Below are 9,900 nucleotides of genomic sequence, written 5' to 3'. Positions count from 1 at the left end.
AGCAAATCTCTCCCGTGAACTGCCAAAATACAGACAGCACGTTACATGTCCCACCAGAGACAGTAATATACTGGACCACTGTTATACAACAATAAAAGATGCATATCACTCCGTCCAACGGGCAGCTTTGGGGTTGTCTGATCACTGTGCCGTTCATCTTATACCGACCTACAGGCAGAAACTGAAATCAGCTAAACCTGTAATAAGGACTGTAAAAAGATGGACTAATGAAGCAGAGCAGGACTTACAAGCCTGCTTCGATTGCACTGATTGGACTGTTTTTGAAGCTGCTACCACCGATCTGGATGAGCTCACACATACTGTAACATCATACATCAGTTTCTGTGAGGATACATGCATTCCTACCCAGTCATTCTTATCATTCACAAATGATAAACCATGGTTTACTGGGAAACTCAAACAGCTTCGTCATGCCAAAGAGGATGCTTACAGAAGTGGGGATAAGATCTTGTATAACCAAGCCAGGAACAGACTGACAAAGGAGATCAGAGTTGCTAAAACAAGCTACTCTGAAAAGCTGAAAAACCAGTTTTCAGCCAACGACCCTGCATCAGTCTGGAAAGGCCTGAGGAACATCACCAACTACAAGTCACCATCCCCCCGAGCTGTAGAGAATCCACAACTGGCTGACGATCTGAATGCATTCTACTGCAGGTTTGAAAAGCCCAGTCTCACACCTCACACCCACCCTGATCTGCACTTCACACCCTCACCATCACCTCCTGCACCCCCTCTTCTCCCCCCTCCTGCCATCCAACCTGAGCTTAAGGTCTTTGTGGAGGACGTGAGCCGAGTCTTCAAAAAACAGTAGACCAAGAAAGCTTCAGGCCCAGACGGCATCTCATCTGCTTGTTTGAAAGCCTGCGCTGACCAACTGGCCCCAGTCTTCACGCAGATCTTCAACAGATCATTGGAGCAGTGTGAAGTTCCCAGCTGCTTCAAACGCTCCACTATCATTCCCGTCCCCCCAAAAAAAAAAAAATCACTGGACTAAATGACTACAGACCTGTTGCTCTCACATCTGTTGTCATGAAGTCATTTGAAAGACTGGTATTTGCCCACCTAAAGGACATCAATGGACCCTTGCTGGATCCTCTTCAATTTGCCTACAGAGCAAACAGGTCTGTGGATGATGCAGTCAACATTGGACTGCATTATATCCTGCAACATCTCGACAGACCTGGAACCTATGCAAGGATCCTATTTGTGGACTTCAGTTCAGCCTTTAATACCATCATGCCTGATCTCCTCACAGCCAAACTGACCCACCTCTCCATTCCATCCTCAATCTGTCAATGGATCTCTAGCTTCCTGACAGACCGGCAGCAGCGAGTGAGACTGGGTAAACTCACATCCAGCACTCTTACAATCAGCACTGGTGCCCCCCAGGGGTGCGTTCTCTCCCCACTGCTCTTCTCCCTGTACACCAATGACTGCACTTCTAAAGACTCCTCTGTCAAGCTTCTGAAATTTGCAGATGACACCACTGTCATCGGCCTTATCCAGAACGGTGACGAGTCTGCTTATAGACTGGAGGTTGAACAGCTGGCTGTCTGGTGCAGTTATAACAACCTTGAGCTGAATGCGCTCAAAACGGTGGAGATGATAGTGGACTTCAGGAGGAACATCCCAGCACTCCCCCCACTCACCATCATGAACAGCACTGTGGACGCAGTGGAGTCATTCAGGTTCCTGGGAACTACCATCTCTCAGGACCTGAAGTGGGACCATCACATTGACTCCAATGTGAAAAAGGCTCAGCAGAGACTGTACTTCCTTCGTCAGCTGAGGAAGTTCAACCTGCCACAGGACCTGCTGATTCAGTTCTACTCAGCTGTCATTGAGTCTGTTATATGCACCTCCATCACTGTCTGGTTTGGTTCAGCTACCAAATCAGACATCAGGAGACTGCAACGTACCATCCGGACTGCAGAGAGGATTATTGGTGCCAAACTGCCAACCCTCCAGGACCTGTACTCTTCCAGAGTGAGGAAGAGAGCGGGTAAAATCATCACAGACTCCACTCACCCCGGACACCGCCTGTTTGAACTGTTACCGTCAGGACGGCGACTCCGATCACTGGCCACTAGAACATCTAGGCATAGGAACAGTTTCTTCCCACAGGCCATTTCCCTCTTGAACACTGACGTGTTGTGATCGGGCAGCAGTTTTCATTAAACGTTAAAAAGATAAAATGATACTGTTTCAATAAATGGCGCATGTGACACCAGAATCAGATAGAATCAATATAGGAGCTTTATTGCCATTTTTGCACACACAAGAAATCTTAGTGACAGAAGTTTCCAGTATACCCCAGTAGCTATACACAATAGAGAATAAAAATAAATGAATGAGTGAGATACACATATGCATAATACACACAAAAAGACAAATTTGTATGTACATGTGTGCTATGGAACAGAATAGGCTATAATATAGAATTAACAGTCAGGGAATGGAGTAAGAGGTTCTTGTAAATATAGTAAGCTATAAGTGCCAGTGTACATATTTATCATTTGAGGCATTTAACATGTCTTACATATTTAAAGCACATAGAAATATGACATTATATAATGTTTGCAGCTGAGATTTAATGATATGCGATTATATTACTTTATTAGAATTTGTAACAGATTAGCCAAAGATCGATTAATTTATTATTTCAAATATGATCAAAACCGAGCACATATGGAGGTCAATACAATTCATTCTCAAACGAAATCCTGCCTTACAGCATATTCTGATGCGTTATTAATGAAATATGATCCCAGCAGCGCCACGCTCAGGTGACTGTATGTATAGCGACATGTCATATGCCCAACTGGACGTGTCAACACACTCGTTCTCTAAGGAAATCGTGAATTACAGCACATTCTGAGGGTGGTGATGTTCTGGGGATTATATTTCCATAATAACACATCAGAATATGAACGTTATCATCCGTTCTGTTTCAGTGCCAAAGCTTGCATTTAAAATCCCCTCAAGAGCGCGTTTGCTCAGAGATATTAATGCCACTCAGGTAATAAGACAATCATTCCATCATTATCAGCTAAAACTACAGTTAAAATACTTATTATAATGTGTTCACGACACAACTCGTGTCGGGACGCGGCAGATCAATGACTTTATAACTCGCAATTGCGACTTTATATCTCAGAATTCTGACTTTACATCACGCAATTGCGACTTTATATCTCAGAATTCTGACTTTATATCTCAGAATTCTGACTTTATATATCAGAATTCTGACTTTACATCACGCAATTGCGACTTTATATCTCAGAATTCTGACTTTATATCTCAGAATTCTGACTTTATATCTCAGAATTCTGACTTTATATCTCAGAATTCTGACTTTATATCACGCAATTGCGACTTTATATCTTAGAATTCTGACTTTATATCTCAGAATACTGACTTTATATCACGCAATTGTGACTTTTCATCTCAGAATTCAGACTTTATATCACGCAATTGCGACTTTATATCTCAGAATTCTGACTTTATATCTCAGAATTCTGACTTTATATATCAGAATACTGACTTTATATCTCAGAATTCTGACTTTATATCTCAGAATTCTGACTTTATATCACGCAATTGTGACTTTTCATCTCAGAATTCAGACTTTATATCACGCAATTGCGACTTTATATCTCAGAATTCTGACTTTATATCTCAGAATTCTGACTTTATATCTCAGAATACTGACTTTATATCACGCAATTGCGACTTTATATCTCAGAATTCGGACTTTATAACTCGCAATTGTGAGAAAAAAAGTCAGAATTGTGAGATAAAAAGTCGCAATTATTATTATTTTTTTTAAATTTAGTGGCGGAAACGGGCTTCCATACTTAACCCACCCTTAAACAGATGCAAAAATAACTGTTAGACAGGTTTAGGACAGAACGTAGACAGCACGTAGTGAAACTGTGCACACACGGGCAAAATTGCTGGTGTGAAACGGTGGCTCTGCAGACAGACATTATTGGCCCATATTGTAAAATATTCATTTCATAACTGTAGCGCCACCTCATGGCTGACTATCACATAATTTGAAGACAACACAAAAATAATGCACTTCATTATAATGAGTTGAAAATTGGATCATTTATCTTTTTTGTTGATTTTTACAGATTATCTTTGCACCAAATAAGGATGTGTTAACGTATAAAGAAATAGAGAAGAAACTTCCATCATCTAATGGTTGCAGAATTATGAGAACATTTCTGTTATAGCACCACCTAGTGCTGGATTTAAAAATATTTTGAAAGGCTCCTTCAAACAAGTCATTGTTCAATTAGAATATTTTGGAACATTATTTACAACCCAAAGGCATGTCTTTATAATCCTGTGGTCCTCATAATGCGGACCATCTCCAATGTCGGTGCCTTCTTGTAACCTTTTAATGTACTCTAGGAAAGCATGAAGATGTCCAGATGTTTTAAGTGTTGTCAACTTCTGCTTTTAAAGGTATTGAGGTAAGTCATCATCATCATCATCATCATCACTGCAATCAAAAAGTTCACATTATAAGAAACAAGCTTACATGAAAATATTTTTTTGGAAGTTGTTAAGTCAACTAAAGTGAAAATGCGCACAATCTCTACCATTCAAAAGTTTGGGATCTGTACGATTTTTGTTTTTGGAAGAAGATTATTTTAGGCTTTTTTTATTTGATAAAAATCTCAGCCATTTCAATCAAAAATTTTAGGTTTTATTTTTTGATTTATATTTTTTAAATCAACAAATACACTCACCTCAGGCACGGCAGCAGGATTTCAGGTTTGGATGGGCCAGACCAATTGTGGGTGGGCCTTAAATTAAAAACGTTATCAAGTCACTGTGATATACTGTTATAGCTTATATGTTAGCTATATATATGGAAGCTATATTTTCCACTTTTTATCTCACAATTTGACTTTTTTTTCTCACAATTGCGAGTTATAAAGTCACAATTCTAACTTTATGCCACGTAATTGCGAGTTTATATCTCATAATTTTGAACTTATAACAACTGGATTGGCTAAATGACACTCATATTTTTGAGTCAAAAGACAGGCTTAAAAGATTGCCAAATGTGAAAATAGCATGGGAAGAAGAGAGAACATGAGAAGAATATTCGATTCGTTGCAAATAAAATTATTTAACAGAAAAGAAAAGGTATAGGACCTTTATTATCTCTCCGAAATTACAGGAGTAGGCTAGTTGGCGGGGTTTGTTCTTGAAAATGTCAATGATTTCATCAAAGTCGAGAGCCGCGTTTCCATTACCCTTCAAATTGCAAATTGAAACTGCGAATTGAGGAAACGCGGCAATTTCGCATAAACTCCCATAGAAACAATTCACAATACTCTGTCATTTGTAGCTATACAGATAAGTTCAAGACATAATTATAAACTATAAACTGTCTATTTTTATTTGTGGACTCAGGGAACTAATTATTTTGCATGCACTCACTCCAAACGCTGTCTTCATTTTAAAAAAAAATTTGTTTATTAAATGCCAATTTTTTCTTTTCCAAAGCATTTCTAAATTCAGTTCATATATGCCCCAAAAACGAAATGTCTAGCCAAAATAACGAAAGAAAACATTAAAAAAACATGAGTTACCATGCAAATTCAATCATTTCGTTCTTCTCCGTCAACCTGGCGCTTGTAAAAGTCGATCATTTTTTACAGATGACGGTTTGTTTGGAGAGAAGAGACAGAGTTCTTTATTAAACTCATAAAAGACAATATAGGATTACAGTAATACTGGATTCTAAACACAGAAATGCTACATTATCATGAAGACCTTGAAGCAGATCTGACACACACACACACACACACACCATATCCGTGCCGCTTAAGTAACCTAAGGGGCTTTCCTTGCCATTAAGGCTTGGACATTGGACACGTCTCCTTCCAATAAAAATAATGGCTAGTGGGGTGGATGGGATACACAAACCTACCAAGTGCTATCATTTTGGAATGACCTATCGCGAGAGGAAAATAATACGTTTTAGTCGCATAAATGCAGCTATGGAAACACTGTCATTTCGCAATAGTTTTTTTATCGACATTTAAGAAATATCGCAAAAGATTTTCGCAAATCTGTAATGGAAACGCAGCTACTCTCTCTCAGATGTCAACAGACTGAGGGACATAAGCCGAGAAGTAAGCTCCTATTTGGTGTATTTTGGTGTTTTAATTCGGCTGACACTGGAAAAGACGCGTTCAACTGTACATGAAGTCATTGGCAGTGTTATCAGAGTTATCAGGCAGTGTTGTGTCCTGCTGCCCTCCTTTATCTCTTGTTTGCAGCGATGACGCTGATACCGTTCGCGCACGTTTAAGGTACATAAACAACGACTGCTGCAACATCCTTTACTGGAAATTATTTTCACGTTCACAAATATCCGATCTCGAACCTCACTATAGCCGCGTTTCCATTACCCTTCAAATTGGCAAATTGAAATTTCGAATTGAAAATAGCCCAATGGAAACGCGGCAATTTCGCAAAAACTCCCATATATCGCAAAAAAGTTTTTACGCTCTCATGATGTGGTTTTTCCAGGCAATTCGAAAAAGGACATTTTCGCAAAACTGCAATGGAAACGTTTTTCCGCATTTACATGTCACCTGTTGCGGTGACGCATTGCTGCCACATAGGGCCTATATATTCAATTGACCCACTCAATTGGGTCGTAATAACAAGATAATGTAGTTAAAAGGACATATATTTTCTCCTAATAAGGACTACAGGCTATATATACTGTAATTAAGACATATATTCAAGAAATGTAGCTATTAAAACAGAAAGAGCTAGCCAATAGTTTCAACATAGTTAGGCTGTTTTCTTTAACCCACGGCCGATAAAAGCGCCGACGTTCTCATTTTTTCCTTCTTCCTTTAAGAGAGATGAAACAATTTACAATACTCTGTCATTTGTAGCTATACAGATAAGTTCAAGACATAATTATAAACTATAAACTGTCTATTTTTATTTGTGGACTCGGGGAACTAATTATTTTGCATGCACTCACTCCAAACGCTGTCTTCATTTCAAAAAAAATATTTCGTTTAATAAATGCCAATTTTTTCTTTTCCAAAGCATTTCTAAATTCAGTTCATATACCCAAAAAACGAAATATCTAGCCAAAATAACGAAAGTAGTAAAAATAAATAAAACATTTGAGTTACCATTAGGGCTGGGACATGACGTTGACGCAAAAAATACGTCGACGCAAAATATGCGCGTCGATTCGTCAGACTCAAAATAAAGATGGCGGCGCCGGAGAGTAGTAGCAACCATAGATGTACATAATAAAGTATATTATGTAATTAAGTATATTATTTATTATGTATATCTATGGTAGCAACACGAGTGGCTCCTCAGACTTTCAGAAGTGCAAGGCTTGCGGGTTGGCCACAGTCTATGGGGTTGGCGCGCGGTGCGCACGGAGCATCACAGGCATGCGCGCACGCGTTTTGTTGTCACGGCTACATAAACAAATTTCTGCACACAGGAAGACAGATGTTTTGGTAATATTTGATGTATTTTAATCACAAAAACAAACGTTTGCATCAAGTGAAAGCATCGGACACATTGGCTACGTTACCTACATAATAAGCTGTTTTAAATTTAAAATGTTCAATGTCTATCGCGCTGATGTGACCGAGGGTATCCATCCTCTAAGTGAGCAGTTTCATCCCAGGACTATTCCGGTTTTAAACGGAGTATTGGCGCCCGTAATGCACTCTACATGTAACTGTTTTCACTGTCATGCCGCGGATGCGCGTGGCGTTTCTGTTGCGGGTCAGCCACGGGGCTGCGTGGCGTTTTCTCTGCCTTTGCACACTAGAAGCGTGTCTGACGCGGCGCTGCTGCTGCTATTGATGCGGAGGGAAGCCCTATTCCTAATGTTAAACATAAATAGCCTACTGATACAGCAAAGACAACGTCGGGAGTAGCACATATCTATGGTATTGACGGCAAAATAGGCTACAGAATATTTCGTTCTGTATTGACAGTTGCAATATTTCAAAATCGATAATTGTCGTTTTTTATTATTACAATTAGGCCTATATCTGCATTTATGTAAACCTACAGACTTTCAAACATGAAAATGTAATTTAATAATATGTATTCGTGTCAAAATGATATATAAACATCTTTTCCTATTCTATTTTGCCTGGAGACGCTCCCAACACGCGTGAAAAATAGGCGCTCTTCTATTTCTAGCATGCACGCGTTTTCCGCGCGTCACAGTCAGTGTGCAGAACCTGTTAACATGGGAGCCGAAAAAAAAACGGACACGCCACGCAGCCGAGACGCTCACGCTTGCAGTGTGTCCCTGGATTTGATTAACCAACTTGTTGATATTTAATCGATGGGCATAGCCTGTAGGCTGAGTTGCATACATAGAAAAATCGTATAATATGTTTCTTTGTTGTAGGTTAATACTTATTTGTTTGTGTGTGTGTGTGTGTGTGTGTGTGTGTGTGTGTGTGTGTGTGTGTGTGTGTGTGTGTGTGTGTGTGTGTGTGTGTGTGCGCGTGTGTGTGTGTGTGTGTGTGTGCGTGTGTGTGTGTGTGTGTGTGTGTGTGTAGCCTACTTTATGTTTTCAAGGTTTTATTGAATGCATTGCTCTTGTATAGTCTTACTTTGGAATTTTAAGAGCAATAAACATATATTGCAATGTTAAGGAATTCGGTTTTTCATTCAGATAATTAAATCAACATGTATAAATTGCTATTAGGCAATTAATGGGGAGATAATCGGTAATCGAATCGAATCGTAACCGAATCGGACAGGAAAAATTAATCGTTAGATTAATCGATGCATCGAAAAAATAATCGCTAGATTAATCGTTTAAAAAAATAATCGTTTATCCCAGCCCTAATTACCATGCAAATTCAAACATTTCGCTCTTCTCTATATGCCTCAACCTGGCGCGCGTAAAAGTCGATCATTTTTTACAGATGACGGTTTCGGTTTGTTTGGAGAGAAGACGAGACGGAGTTCTTTATTAAACTCATAAAAGACTAATATAGGATTAAAGTAATACTGGATTCTAAACACAGAAATGCTACATTATCATGAAGACCTTGAAGCAGATCTGACACACACACACACACACACACACACACACACACACACACACACACACACACACACACACAACCACACACACACCCACACACCTCATATCCGTGACGCTTAGTAACCTAAGGGGCTTTCCTTGCCATTAATACTTGTATAACACGCACGTCTCCTTCCAATAAAAATAATGGTGGTGGATGGGATATGTACAAACCCTGTACAAACCTACCAAGTGCCATCATTTTGGAATGACCTATCGCGAGAGGAAAATAATATGTTAGTCGCATAACTGCAGCTATGGAAACACTGTCATTTCGCAATAGTTTTTTATCGACATTTAAGAAATATCGCAAAAGTTTTTCGCAAATCTGTAATGGAAACACAGCTAGTATGCTGAACTTGCGCAGAAACATCAAAATAGACACAAACAACTGTTTAAAATTTGTTAAAAACAAAACATTTAGACTGGCAAATAAGCTCATAATTTGTGGTAATAGGCTATTCTCAACCATTTTTTGACTAAATTAAAATATATTAAAAGTTTGTATTTTTTTTAAGAAAAGTTTTGGGTGAGCCTGTTGAAAAGTGGGTGGGCCTAGGCCCGTCAGGCCCACCCATAACGCCGTGCCTGACTCACCTACTCCACATCAGTTCCGACTTCACACTTTCAGCCGCTTCCGACTCAGAATCGTAAACTTATTTTAAAAAAGAAACATGCATGGAAAGAGCTCAATCACATTCACATGTAGTTATTGAAAACTTGCCACAATGAAAATAACAAGAACCAAA

The 9,900-nt window shown here is 39.2% G+C and overlaps 1 long non-coding RNA gene across 1 annotated transcript; it reads right to left on the bottom strand.

Annotated features, from left to right (window-relative positions):
• Window positions 1-4,119: 4,119 nt before the first annotated feature.
• On the bottom strand, window positions 4,120-9,806 carry LOC137044682 (uncharacterized). The gene is made up of 5 exons (XR_010898630.1): window positions 9,749-9,806; window positions 9,341-9,364; window positions 5,637-5,678; window positions 4,785-4,841; window positions 4,120-4,534 (listed from the first exon to the last, which is right to left on the bottom strand). It is a non-coding gene; the product is annotated as an uncharacterized lncRNA (long non-coding RNA).
• Window positions 9,807-9,900: the final 94 nt, after the last annotated feature.

This window comes from Pseudorasbora parva, chromosome 17, assembly GCF_024679245.1.
Source record: "Pseudorasbora parva isolate DD20220531a chromosome 17, ASM2467924v1, whole genome shotgun sequence".
Lineage (NCBI taxonomy): Eukaryota > Metazoa > Chordata > Actinopteri > Cypriniformes > Gobionidae > Pseudorasbora > Pseudorasbora parva.
This window is presented reverse-complemented; position numbering and strand designations above follow the sequence as displayed.